We start from the raw sequence: 14,716 nt of genomic DNA, 5'->3' as shown, positions 1-14,716 counted from the left end.
CACAAGGCAGCAGCAGGCGGACCCTGGGCATGCAAAGCTGCAGTTGGCGGACCCAGCAAGGCAGCGAATTGTGAAGGGGCATGGCGCACAAGGCAGCTGGCGGGCCAAGTGGTCCTACATTCGTGCACAGATAAAGCAGGCAAAACTGGGGAGTAGACACAACATGCAACCTAGGGTCCCAGCATGGGGAAATAAAGCCTCAAACCACTGATTGAAAACATCTATGGGGTTGAGGTGTTGGGAGAAACTCCCAGCCTCACAGAAGAGTTTGTTGGAGAGGTCCACAGGGCCTCAGGATGTACACAAACCCACCCAAATGGGAATCAGCACCAGAAGGGCCTAATTTGCTTGTGGGAAGCAGGGGAAGTGACTGAAATCAGGCAGAGAGTGGAGCAAGCGCCACTGTTTCCTCTCAGACCCCTTGCCCCATATATAGTGTCACAACCCAGTGCCTGTATTGCCCCGCCCTGGTGAACACTTAAGGCTCCGCCCCTCATATGTAACAGGTGTGTCATGACAAAAAAAAAAAAATGGCCCAAACGAAAGAACAGATCAAAGCTCTAGAAAAACTACAACTAAACAACGAAGAGAGAGCCAACCTGTCAGATGCACAGTTGAAAACACTGTAATCAGGATGCTCACAGAATTGGTTGAATTTGGTTGCAAATTAGATGAAAAAATGAAGATTATGCTAAGTGAAATGAAGGAAAAAGTACAGGGAAACAATAGTGATGGGAAGAAAACAGGGACTCAAATCAATGGAGTGGACCAGAAGGAATAAAGAAACATCCAACCAGAAAAGAATGAAGAAATAAGAATTTTAAAAAATGAGAGGCTTAGGAACCCCCAATCATCTTATTTCTTTTTTGTATTTTATTTTTTAAGGCGAATTTAGGATTGTTCTTTTAATTACTTTAAAAATATATATTTTATTGATTATGCCATTACGGTTGTCCCATTTCCCCCCTTCATTACCCTCCACCCTGCACACCCCTCCCCCCACTCTCCCCCTTAAATTCATGTCCATGTGTCACAAGTTCTTTAGCTTCTACATTTCCCATACTATTCTTGCCCTTCCCCTATTTTCTACCTACCGTCCATGCTCCTTATTCTCTGTACCTTCTCCCTACTTCTCCTCCTCCCATTCCCCTGTTGCTAACCCTCCATGTGATCTCCATTTCTATGGTTCCACTCCTGATCTAGCCATCCACTTAGTTTGCTTTTGTTTTAGGTGTGGTTGTTAATAACTGTGAGTTTGCTGTCCTTTCACTGTTCATATTTTTTCTCTTCTTTTTTTTAGATAAGTCCCCTTAACATTTCATATAATAAGGGCTTGGTGATGATGAACTCCTTTAACTTGACCTTATCTGAGAAGCACTTTATCTGCCCTTCCATGCTAAATGAAAGCTTTGCTGGATAGAGCAATCTTAGATGTAGGTCCTTGCCTTACATGACTTGGAATACTTCTTTCCAGCCCCTTCTTGCCTGCAAGGTCTCTTTTGAGAAATCCGCTGACAGTCTGATGGGAACTCCTTTGTAGGTGACTGTCCCCTTATCTCTTGCTGCTTCTAGGATTCTCTCTTTCATTTTAATCTTGGCTAATGTAATTATGATGTGCCTTGGAGTGTTCCTCCTTGGGTCCACCTTCTTTGGGACTCTCTGAGCTTCCTGGACTTCCTAGAAGTCTATTTCCTTTGCCAGATTGGGGAAGTTTTCCTTTACTATTTGTTCAGATAAGTTTTCCACTTGTTGCTGTTCCTCTTCCCCTTCTGGTACCCCTATAATTCGGATGTTGGAACGTTTAAAGATGTCCTGGAGGTTCCTAAGCCTCTCCTCATTTTTTTGAATTCTTATTTCTTCATTCTTTTCTGATTGGATGTTTCTTTCTTCCTTCTGGTCCACTCCATTGATTTGAGTCCCAGTTTCTTTTCCATCACTATTGGTTCACTGTGCATTTTGCTTCATTTCACTTAGTGTAGCCTTCATTTTTTCATCTAATTTTCGACTACAATCAACCAGTTCTGTGAGCATCCTGATCACCAGTGTTTGAACTGTGCATCTGATAGGGTGTCTATCTCTTGGTCGCTTAGAAGTATTGGCTCTGGAGCTTTTGAGTTGTTCTGCTTGAGCCATAACATTCTGGTCTGTTCATGCCTGTTATGTATGAGGGGCAGAGCCTTAGGTGTTCACCAGGTCCGGTCAGTCTGGTCACTGGGTTGTGACTGGGGGTGGGGTCAGAGAGGGAGAAATGGCGTTTGTTTGTTCCACTCTGTCTCGGATTTTGGTCCCCTCTGCTGCTTCCCACAAGGAAATTGGGCCCTTCTGATGCTGGTTCCCAGATGGGTGGGCTTGTGTACCTTCTAGGACCTTGTGGGTCTGTCCAATGAACTCTCCTGTGAGGCTGGGAGCCTCTCCCAGCACCTCAACCCTGGAAAGTTTTTTCAGTCAGTGCTTTTAGGCTTTATTTCTCGGTGCTAGAGCCCTGTGTTGCGTGGTCTGTCTCACTGTTTGTTTTTTCATCTGGTTTATCTGTGCATGGATTTGTGACCACGGTTAGCCAGCTGCCTTGCTCCCTCACTGGGTCTGCCTGTTGCCACCCCACACCTGGGTTCTGCCAACTGCCCCCTACGTGCCTGGGTTGGTCCCACAGCCACAGACCACTTTTCCCTGCAGCGTCCCCTCTGTGCCTGCCACTGACTCTGCCCCTTTTACTGGTCTGGATGAATGGTTCATTGTTGTCAGACTTAGGTACAGTTCAATTTTCTGTCTGTTTTGGTTGTGTTTTTGTTTCTAAATCTTTGTTGTCCTTAAATTTGGTTGTGCGAGAAGGTACAGTGTTTCCACCTACTCCTCCATCTTGGCTGGAAGTCACTACCTTTTCTTGAGTACCCACTTTTATAAACAAATGTTTGATACCGTCTGTAATTCTCTCTTTGTACATACATTTTAAGTTATTTTTTAAAACTTATTTTTCTTTTTTATTATAGTATATGTGCTCTTCACAGAAAATTCCAGGTACAGAAGCATAAAGATGGAAAACAAAAATCTTATTTCTATCATTCAGCATTAATCATTATTAACATTCTAACCACTTCCATTAAGTATTTTCCTACATGGTTGCGATTATACTACATATGTGATTTTATATTGTTTTATGCAATTAAAATTAGACCATAGTATTTGCTCATGTCATTTTATCAATGTGACAAAAGGTTAACAATCAGATCAGTAATGTAGGTGAAGAATTTATATATGGATATTCATTGTAGTCTTTCAACTTTTCTGTAGGTTTGAAAATTTTTTTAATTAAGAAATTACAGGTGGGAAGGGAAATAATCTCAAAGAAAAAGCAAGGGAATGATAACCCAGCCAGGTGACTGGCTGGGTGAGGGCAAGAGAGGAATGTGAAATATGGAAGATCATTTGAGGCTTTAAGGATCTTACTACCATTATATTTATTAAACCAGATGATGGATACATGTATTCATTTTAATATTCTTTGTGGTTGATCTACGCTGTAGCTATTCTTTTGAACCTATTAAATAGTTCTCAAGAGATGAAATTCTTAGTTAAAAACCTCCATATTCAGCATTTCAATGGTTTCTCATAATCTTTCATTGCTATGTAACTTTCTCATCCAAACTAGCTTCCAGTTTGCAATTTTTTCTTTTTAAAAATTTTGTTTCTTTTTAGAGAGGGGAAAGCAGGGAGAGAGGGAGAGAAACATTGATGTGAGAGTGAAACATCAATCAGTTGCCTCTTGTACATGCCCTGACTAGGGACTGAACTCACAACCCAGTCATGTGCCTTGACTGGGAATAGAACCAACAACCTTTCACTTTGCAGGTTGATGCTGAACCTACTGAGCCACACCAGGCAGGTCTGCAGTCTTTTTTTAAAAACTGAAATATAGTTTCCGCCAAGATGGAGGTATAGGTGGAGACGCTGTGCTTTCTCACACAACCAAGATTAGAGACAACAAAATATTAGCAACAGAAAAACACAGCCAGAACACAGAAAATTGAACTTTTTGGAAGTCCGATAACAATTAATGCTTCAGCCTGATCGGTAAGAGGGGCGAAACCAGCAGCTGGCGGATCGGGGTTACACAGGAAAACTCGGTCAGACGGACTCAGGCGTGTGGATCCCAGGCATGGGGTTGCAAAGGGCCAACCCAGTGAGCGACCGGCGGATCCAGGGAGGGTGAAGGGCTGCGGGTTGACTGTGCTGGCGAGGGAGTGGGCAGTGAGCCTTGACAGGACTGAGCGGGTCCAGCAAAGGGAGGCAGCAGAGACGGCCCCCCATTTCCCGGCTCTGACCCCGCCCCCACATACAGCGTCACAACCCAGTGACCCCGCTCTGGAGGCCCTGCCCTGCCCCTAAGGCTCTGTTCCTCATACTTAATGGGCGCGAACAGACCAAAAATGGCTCAAGAAGATCTCAAAGCCCCAGAGCCCATAAATCTAAGTGATGGAGAAATAGCAAAACTTTCAGATACACAGTTCAAAACACTGGTGATCAGGATGCTCACAGAACTGGTTCATTTTAGTCACAAATTAGATGAAAAAATGAAGGCTACACTAAGTGAAATGAATGGCAATGCACAGGAAACCAATAGAAATGGAAAGGAAACTGGGACTCAAATCAAAGGGGTGGACCAGAAGGAGGATAAAAATGACCAACCAGAAAAGAATGAAGAAACAAGAATTCAAAAAAATGAGGAGAGACTTAGTAACCTCCAGGACATCTTTAAACGTTCCAACATCCGAATTATAGGGGTACCAGAAGGGGGAAAGGAACAGCCACCAGTGGAAAACTTATTTGAACAAATAATAAAGGAGACCTTCCCCAATCTGGCAAAGGCAATAGACTTCCAGGAAATCCAGGAAGCTCAGAGAGTCCCAAAGAAGTTGGACCCAAGAAGAAATACACCAAGGCACATCCATAATTACATTAGCCAAGATTAAAATGAAAGAGAGAATCCTAGAAGCAGCAAGAGATAAGGGGACAGTCACCTACAAAGGAGTTCCCATCAGACTGTCAGCGGATTTCTCAAAAGAGACCTTGCAGGCAAGAAGGGGCTGGAAAGAGGTATTCCAAGTCAAGAAATCCAAAGACCTACAACCAAGATTGCTCTATCCAGCAAAACTTTCATTTAGAATGGAAGGACAGATAAAGTGCTTCTCAGATAAGGTCAAGTTAAAGGAGTTCATCATCACCTAGCCCTTATTATATGAAATGTTAAGGGGACTTATCTAAAAAAAAGAAGAGAAAAAATATGAACAGTGAAAGGACAGCTAACTCACAGTTACTAACAACCACATCTAAAACAAAAGCAAGCTAAAAGGACAGCTATATCAGGAGCAGAACCATAGAAATGAAGATCTCATGGAGGGTTAGCAACAGGGGAGTGGGAGAAGTAGGGAGAAGGTACAGAAAATAAGTAGCATACACAGTAGGTGGAAAATAGATAGGGGGAGGGCAAGAATAGTATGGGAAATACAGAATCCAAAGAACTTGAGACACATAGTCATAAACTAAAGGGGCGGAATGGTAGGGGTGGGGGGGTTGCAGGGTGGAGGGGAATGAAGGGGGGAATAGAACAACTGTAATGGCATAATCAATAAAATAAAAATTAAAAAAACCTGAAATATAATTCATATACCATAAAATCCAACATTTTAAAGTATATAATTCAAGAATTTTTAGTATATTTACCATGTTGTGCAGCTATCACCAATACTTAATTCCAGAATATTTTCATCACTACAAAAAGAAATCCCATACCCATTAGTAGTCATTTCCTATCTTCTTCTCCCAGACCCCCGGCAAACAATGATCTATTTCTATTTCTGTAAAGTTGTTCTGGACCTTTTACATAAATAGAATCATATAATATGTGGCCTTTTATGTCTGTTTTTTTTCACTTAGCATGATGTTTTCAAGGTCTACCCATGTTGCAGCGTGTATCAGTACTTCATTCTTTTTATGGTTGAACTGTATGGACACACTATATTTTTGTTTATCCCTTCCTTAGCTAATGGACATTTGGGTTGTTTCCACTTTGGGGTTATGAATAATGCTCCTATGAAGATTCATATACAAGTTTTTGTGTGAACATATTTCAATTCTCTTGGGTACTGTACACCTAGAACTAAAATTGGTGGGTCATATGTAACTCTGTATTTAATTTTCTGAAGCACTCGCTGTTGGTACTTTTCTTGACCTCCATGAAGCACCTACCCTCTAGAACTGTCTTCTTGCTTTTACCACAGTAACACTATCTGGTATACCTACTACCCTAACAATTACCACTTTTTTCTTTGGCTTCTCTTCTGTCCCCTCCACTCTTCAAAGTTCCTCCAATGTTCTGGCCTCTACTCATCACTTGATATACTAACAATTCTTACCCTTTAAAGAGGTACCAACACCTACTATAACTTTCTATCATTAACTTAACCACTCTAGTCAGATGAGGTCCACATTCTACTTGCTAAGTACTTTCTTACTCAACCTGGACTGCCCTCCTTCCTCCTCTCTGTTTATAAATCTTAGTATTCTTTTGGGGCCTACTTCCAATACAGCTTCATATGAAAGTTCCTCAAGTTCCTCTTTCCCCCACCAGATCTCTCTTCTCTGAACATTCAGATTTTACAGTCCATAATCATCATCACTACTACATATTGACTAATGAGGGGTTTTTTTTGTGTTCATGTCTGATCTCAAAAAGTGTCTCTCCTTTCTCCAACAAGCTAATCCCTTGGTTGCTAAAAATTTTCAAGGTGCTTTAAAAGATGCACAATGAAAAAAATTCCCTTCCCAGTGATAACTACTATAGTTTCTTGTGTGTTATCCAGGAATATTCTATGTATATTCATATTTGTTTTCTTTTATCAATAGTTCTATATTACATGAGCTCTTTTGTGCCTTTTCTTTTGTTTCCTCATGTTAGTTTTTAAACTAGAACTTCACTGTTTTCAAAAGTGTAACTAAATCACATCCGCAGATTGTACTTTGATTAGATATTTTTCTCCTCAAAGAACTAGAGATCAATGAGACATGATTTGTTCACAAGAATCATACTACTTTTTGTCTCATTTGGCTTTGTTTATTAATGTAATCATGAAATTACTTAAATTTGTTTACACAAATAATAATTTCTCATTATAAAAGTTCAAAATGATTAATAAAGCTAAATATTCCCCTTCACTATTCTCTCCCCAAAGTAAACCCTGTTTCTAATTTGGTATGTGTATGTCCAGAATTTTTTCTTTTAGTTTTTCTTTTGTTTTCTATATCCAGAATTCTTAAAGGCATTTATATATGTATAAAAGTACCTGTAGAGCCCTGGCTGTGCAGCTCAGTGGATTAAGTGCAGGCCTGCGAACCAAACAACCACAGTTCAAATCCCAGTCAGGGCATATGCCTGGGTTGCAGGCCAGTTCCCAGCAGGGAACGCATGAGAGGCAACCATACATTGATATTTCTCTCCCTCTTTCCTTCTTTTCCCCTCTAAAGATAAATGAATAAAATAAGAAAATAAAACAATAAAAGTACCTGTAGAAACAATAGTATTGTTTTTGCCTTCTTTGAATATAAATTAACTAAATAATATAATTATGTATAGGTTTGAGACAAAGTAGGTTTACAGTTTTGAGTATGTGAAACACAAAAATTTACTCTTATATTAATATTATATTATTTTCCATATGAACAACTATAAATCTACTTTTGCCCCATGCTGTATTGCTTCACAGCTTTCCTTTTTCCATTCAACAACATAATAGAGAATCTTACTATGAAGATGTAACTTATTTTTCTTAATAGCTATGTAGTTTACTTAGCTGTTCCTTACTGTTTAAGATTTAGGGTGTTTCCTACTTTTTACCATTATAATGTTGTAATGAACATCTTTGTACAAGTCACCTGATATGCACAAATATGAAGACTGTTTCTCTAGGGTAGATGGTAAGAAGTAGAACTCTGTTAGAAAACATGTAAGTTTAAAAGTGTACTAGACACAATTAAATTGACCACTGCCAGTTCCGTAGTATAATTGTTATAGGTAATAAGTGATATATGTGACCATCAATTTTACATACAAGTTCCTTAAAACTCCAGGAATACCATGGACTTAGAAGTCATTTAGTATATCACAGAAAAATAAATTGGAAAATATAAGTTCAAATCCTGTTCTAACAACTTATCTTAGCAATCCTTTCAACATCTTGGCCCCAGTTTCTATACCCAGAAAATTAAAGTAATATTTTTTTTATTTTAAAAAATATTTATTTTTAGGGAGGGAGAAAGTGAGGAAGAAAAACACCACTGTGTGGCTACCTCTTATGCACCTCCTACTGGGGACCTGGCCGACAACCCTGGCATGTACCCTGACTGGGAATAGACCAGTGACCCTCTGGTTCACAGGCCAGTACTCAATCCACTGAGCCACACCAGCCAGGGCTAAAGTAACATTTCTTTTTTTTTTTTAAGATTTTATTTATTTATCTTTAGAGGGGAAGGGAAGGAGAGAGGGAGAGAAACATCAATGTATGGTTGCCTTTTGTGCATCCCCTGCTGGGAAGTGGCCTGCAGGGAACCGGCCTGCAACCCAGGCATGTACCCTGACTGAGAATCAAACTGCGGTTGTCTGGTTCACAGGCCCGTGCTCAATCCACTGAGCTACACCAGTCAGGGACATTTCTTAAAATATGGCTCCTAAACCACTGGTAGCATGCCAAATGCTTTTATTTTTATTTATTTTACTTCAGTAATTATTTGTATTTTAAAATGAATTATAAAAATATAATTACCCTATCAAATCAAGGATTTATGGAAATTATTTCTTAGTATTATAAATTGTAATCCTTGAAGGGCATTCATTTAAGTTAAAGAAAAACTGACTTAAAGAAAGATTATGCAAAAAATCTTAAAAAAACACAAAAAACCAAAACCCTGGCTGGTGTAGCTCAGTGGATTGAGCGCAGGCCTGCAAACCAGACAATTGCAGTTCGATTCCCAGTCAGGGCACATGCCTGGGTTGCAGGCTGGTTCCCTGCAGGCCAGTTCCCAGCAGGGGATGCATGAAAGGCAACCATACATTGATGTTTCTCCTCCTCTCTCCTTCCCTTCTCTTCTAAATAAAAATCTTAAAAAAAAAAAAGATTATGCATATAATAGTATACAGTGGGTATCTATATATCACAAATCATGCATATAATAATATATGAAAAATTAAAGTGTCTCTTCATGAAATCAAGAAGTTATTAGTTTAAGCATTATACCCTAGACTTTTATATTTCAATGACCAGTAAAATATTTAAAAAATAGTTAGTGATCAACATGGAGTTGCTGACTTTTTCTTGTGCTAAGAATATTAAGAACAAAAAAAAAAAAAAAAAAAGAAAAGAAAAAAAGAATATTAAGAACAACAAAGTCTGCCCTCCCTGGCTGGGTTGCTCAGTTGGTTGGAGCACATCCCTAAATGCCTAGGTTGCTGTCCGATGGCCGTCAGGGCACATACAAGAATCAACCAATGAATGCATAAGTGAGTAGAACATCAAATTGATGCTTCTCCCTCCTGTCCTCTCTCTGAAAGCAATAAATAAATAAATAAATAAATACATTAATTAATTAATTTAAAAAGAACAACAAAAATGAAACTTATACCCATCACCATTATTTAGTAAAAAGATATTAAAAGTGTTTTATAACTATAAAAATATATGTATATTCTATTAAAATTGTACAGAAGTATAAAAAATAAAAAGAAAATCATTTACTTTCTCTCTATAAAAGTCATGGGTGCCCTGGCTGGTGTAGCTCAGTGGATTGAGCACGGGCCTGTGAACAAGACAACCGCCGTTCGATTCCCAGTCTGGGTACATGCCTGGGTTGCAGGCTGGTTCCCTGCAGGCCAGTTCCCAGCAGGGGATGCATGAAAGGCAACCATACATTGATGTTTCTCTCCCTCTCTCCTTCCCTTCCCCTCTAAAGATAAATAAATAAAATCTTAAAAAAAAAAAAAGTCATGGGCATCCTTCCATACATTTCTACCTCATTTGTAAAAGACATTTTAAACAAATACATTGTTAAATAAATAGGCATATGTACATATTGACATATATATTTGTTATATATAAATATAGTATATTATATACTCACTCTGTATAAAAATATTTATAAGAATATTTTTATATAATCTCAGAACAAAGAACAGCCCTTCTTACCATGAAAGGACAGGTGACAACCTTACTTAGACATTTTGGGAACCACTGGCTTAGATGACCTTCCAACTCTTAATTCCATGATATCCTTAGCATTTACATGCTTTTCATTATTTTCACTAACCTATGTATTTATTTTATTTTTCCCCTATATATTTAAAAAAGATAAGTAGGAATCTCTTTAATATCTCCTTGGGTAGAAAATCATAGATTGCAAAGTGCTTTTTCAGTTCTCTGACCTGCTTTTGTTGTACCAGTTCATGCTTGTGCTCTGGTTCATATCACGGTTTTACCCTGGGGTCCACAGATTTCAGGGTATTCATGAAAACATATGTGACACTTTGTATAGAGTGGTAGTCCAGTACTCATTGTTTATTTGTTCCGGAACTCGTGACAAATGCCGAAACTAACCAGTACTGAACAAGTGATGAGTGATGAAGCATTTTCTCTTGTGGGGTGGTGTTGTGACTCACATAAGTTCTAGCAAGTGCAATGAGTTCCCGAGCAGGTGCTGAGTGCTGAAACATTTTTTTGCAACACGTAGAGGATTTGACCAATTCTGAAGCCAACAAGTACCAAGGTACTTGGTATGTAATATAGTAAATATATGTAAATATATTTACTATATATAGTAAATATATTTACTATATTTACTATAAAGTATATTTACTATATATATATACATATATAGTAAATATATGACTATATTTACTGTTTTTCTGGGGGAAGGGTTTACAACTTCCTATGATCCAAAAAAGGTCTATTAGAAACTATTGCTTTGGAAAAGTTTCTTGCTTGTGCTTTATATAAATAATTCTATTATTACTGGCTTTGAAGTCCCTTACAATGTTTTTCCTTGGGGGGAGTGGTATCTAATTTTTAGGTTACATCTGATAGCTGCATGCTTCAGTTCCTTGTTCTTACCTTAATGGTCTTTTCATTAAAAACAAAAAACATTTCCCTCTACCAATTAGTCATATGGTATTTTAATTATTTATTTTATTTTTTTGAAGTACAGGAAAATAGCAAAAGGTATACAGTGGTACCCAGGTTGAAACTGACAGGGAAGGGAGATAAGCAGGGAGAGAAAGTGAGACACACAGGATCAGATAAAAGGCCTTAGGACAGCCAGAATAGGTAGGTAAAAGAAATATAGAGGAACAGGAAACAGACAGAGATATAGGAACAGAGAAGATAGAGAAGGATGGCACAGAAACAGACAGGTGGCCAGAAAAGAAAGGAGCTGACTGACAGAGAGGCAGGCAAGATCACAGAGAGGAACAGAAACAGACAAACAGAAAGGGGTAGAGAGAAGGCAGAGAAAGAAATAAAACAATAACGAAAAAAAGAAGACAAAGTGATGATAATGTTTTATACTACCTAGTGCTTTATGATTTATAAAGTGCTACGACATACATTATTGCAGGCAGGAAGAATCCAGCAGGCAGATAGGGTGATGGAGGGATAAAGGCCAATCAGACAGAAGAGAAGGAAGGTGGCCAATCAGAAAGAGAGGCTAGAATGGAGCCCAAGAATTAGTTAAGAGAGAAGACAAAACCAAGAAAACAGAAGTAAGAGAGGGAAAGTCAGGAGAGACACAGAGATGGAGACTGAAATAATTAAATTCAGGAATACAGGCAATAAAAAAGCAGAAATCAAAGAACAGAGCATTGTGTTTAAAAGTATTATCATCACCTTTCTAGAGAGACATAAGATAGAGGCTACAGCTTCGTTTCTCCCAACAAGTTATAACACCTCCAAGGTGGCATGTGAGATGATTCAAAGGAAGGATGAAAAGGGAGAAAAGTGTTAGTAAGAGGCAGAGTTTTTTAGACTAGGAGGAAGAAAAACTTCTTGGACAGTCATAGGTCAACAACCAAAGGGTGCTGCTGAACCTAAAAGGATCTAGATTCACATGCCTTTAAAAAATGCATACAGATGTGGGAAAGGCAAAGTGGGCCTGTGTCTACTCTATTTGCTTGTAAGTTCAGTCAGCTTCCAAACTATCTGTACTTACTAAATTGTACCTATGTTTGTAAGGTATTTTTCAGTACCACCAGTGCTTTTCTCAATTAATACATCAGTCATGAGGAGACAAGCAGAGGTGGGCTCTCATCAAGACAATTTATTATGCAGAGTAGGAGATTAAGAGAGAGCAAGCCCTTCCTAAGTGCTCCTCAGGTACTAGTAGTACAGGCATATGACTAGCAACCAATCAATCAAAAAGACAAGTGCCATAAAGTAGAATCAAAAAGACAAGAAGAGATGGGTAAGCCCAGTGAAATATGAAGGGGTACTGACAGACTAACAGTGGAAGAAGCATTCAGCAGAACTAGAAGAGAAGTAGGAAGGAATGCAGGAAAAAACAAGTACTCGTAAATATGCAGACTCTTTTCTGGAACAGTATCCAAGAAATGTGAAGTAGTGACCAACTGTGAGGAAAGGAACTAAGGGCTGGGGGAGAAAAATGACAAGAGAGGCTTACTCTTCACTGGACACTTTTAGTACTTAAACATTTTGTACCATGTGTATGTACTATCTATTTAAAAATTGCTTAAAAATAAGAAGAAAAACAAAGGCAAGCAGATACATGGATAGCAGAGCCAGCCAGGCAGAGAGCAAACAGGCAGGAAGACAAGGAGAAATGGGGGAAATGGCAGAAAGACTGAGGCAGCCCTGGCCGGTGTGGCTCAGTGGATTGAGCAGGGGCCTGTGGAACAGAGGGTTGCTGGTTCGATTCCTAGTTGGGGCACATGCCTGGGTTGTGGGCTGGGTCCCCAGTGGGGAACACATGAGAGGCAACCACACATGGATGTTTCTCTCCCACTCTTTCTCCTTCCCTTCCCTTCTAAAAATAATTTAAAAAAAAAAAAAAAAAGAGACTGAGGAACCAGGAAGACAAAAAGAAAAAGAGACAAGTGAAATGGAGGTGAGAGAAGGCAAGGTAAAGGACATGGCAAGAAGGCAGGTAAGATTTCAGGGCAAGGGGTTCACTAAGACATTTGGGGTAGAGAGCCGTAGAGAGCCCATCACCGTTGATGGGATGTTGAAAGAGAAAAAGTCAAGGGAGAAAAAGCTGATAAACAGAAAGACAACAAAGATACAAGCATTAAATATGGAATAGCAGCAAGCAAGTAGGTAGATAGGCAAGAAGACATAAAGGGAAGCAAGGGAAAAATCATTAACTGGCATAAATAAGAGGAGGAACAAGTAGAAAGGTAAGATAAGAGAAAAACCAAGACAGAACCATGGCAAGGCCTGGAAGGTAGACAAACCGCGGCTAAAAAAGTGATAGAGACAGGCAGGCGGGGAGACAGATGGCTAGAGAGAGAGTGGTGGGCAAACAGCCAGAGAAGCAGACAGACAACCAGGGAGAGAAAGAGGCTGGCAGCCAGTCGGGGAGGAGCAGACTGGCAGGCAGGCAGACAGACACCATAATAGAAGCAAGCAGGTAGAGAGACAGGCGGAAACAAGGATAGAAGAAGAAAAATCAAGAAGTCAGTAGGGAGAGAAGGGAACAGGAGAAGCAGGCAGGCAGAGGAGGAGATGGACAGGAGGAAGAATCAGGCAAATTAACAGATCCATATGCAAAGCACACTCAAAAGAATGATGAATGTTAGCACAGGGATGCACACAGCCACCTTTAGCCACCCACACCTGCAGCTCATGGCCCATGTGGCAGGCAGGCAGGCAGGCAGGCAGGCAGAGGTACTCAGCACAGAGGGAGAAGGCACAGAGGCAGAGAGACTGTGGTGCACATGTGTAGGGTTGTCAACAGGCACATTGGGACACTCTTCCTAGACACACACAGAGGGGCCAGAAAGGGGGGAGTCAGGCACACATGAAGAAGAGGCACATGTAGTCTGATCCTGGAAGACAGAAGTAAACAGAAAGAAGACGACGTGGATAGTTACTTTGAGGTTAAAGAGCCTGAGAATCAAAGGGATGAGTGAAAAATAAAGTCTCAGTGAAAAATATACATACAAAGAATCCCATAGACAGAAAAAAGGGAATGAATACCCAGATGGACTACGAAGAAGAGAGACTGAGAAAGAGGACAGAATACAATCGAATGGAAGAGGGAGAGAAGTTAGACTCAAACAGGAATGATATGGGAGTAGAGGCAAGAGAATTCCAAAGACCAGGTTAACGAAAGGTGGAAATCAATGTATAATAAAGTACATTTGTGTGTGTATGTTTTGGCTGGGTGGGTGGTGGGTAGGTGGCACATCAATAAAGAACATTTTAGCAATAATCTGCATAGCGTTCCTTGTCACTAATACGTTCTGGTTGCTGCCTACCTACCCCACCCTCTTAAGGTGCTCCTGAATACTGCAGGGGTTGCTGGGTGGCTGGCTTAAAAGGTAGGGAAATAACCCAGGGAAGAAATGATTCCACAGACATAGGGTGGGAAGCTAGAAAAGGGACATAATGAGATCAAGAGAACAAGAGGAAACTAGAGTAACAAAAGGGTAACAAGAACAAAAAAT

This window comes from Artibeus jamaicensis, unplaced genomic scaffold, assembly GCF_021234435.1.
Source record: "Artibeus jamaicensis isolate MK-2021 breed Jamaican fruit bat unplaced genomic scaffold, CSHL_Jam_final contig_781, whole genome shotgun sequence".
In the NCBI taxonomy this organism is placed as follows: domain Eukaryota; kingdom Metazoa; phylum Chordata; class Mammalia; order Chiroptera; family Phyllostomidae; genus Artibeus; species Artibeus jamaicensis.
The sequence above is the reverse complement of the archived record's forward strand: the minus strand, read 5'-3'. Positions refer to the sequence as shown.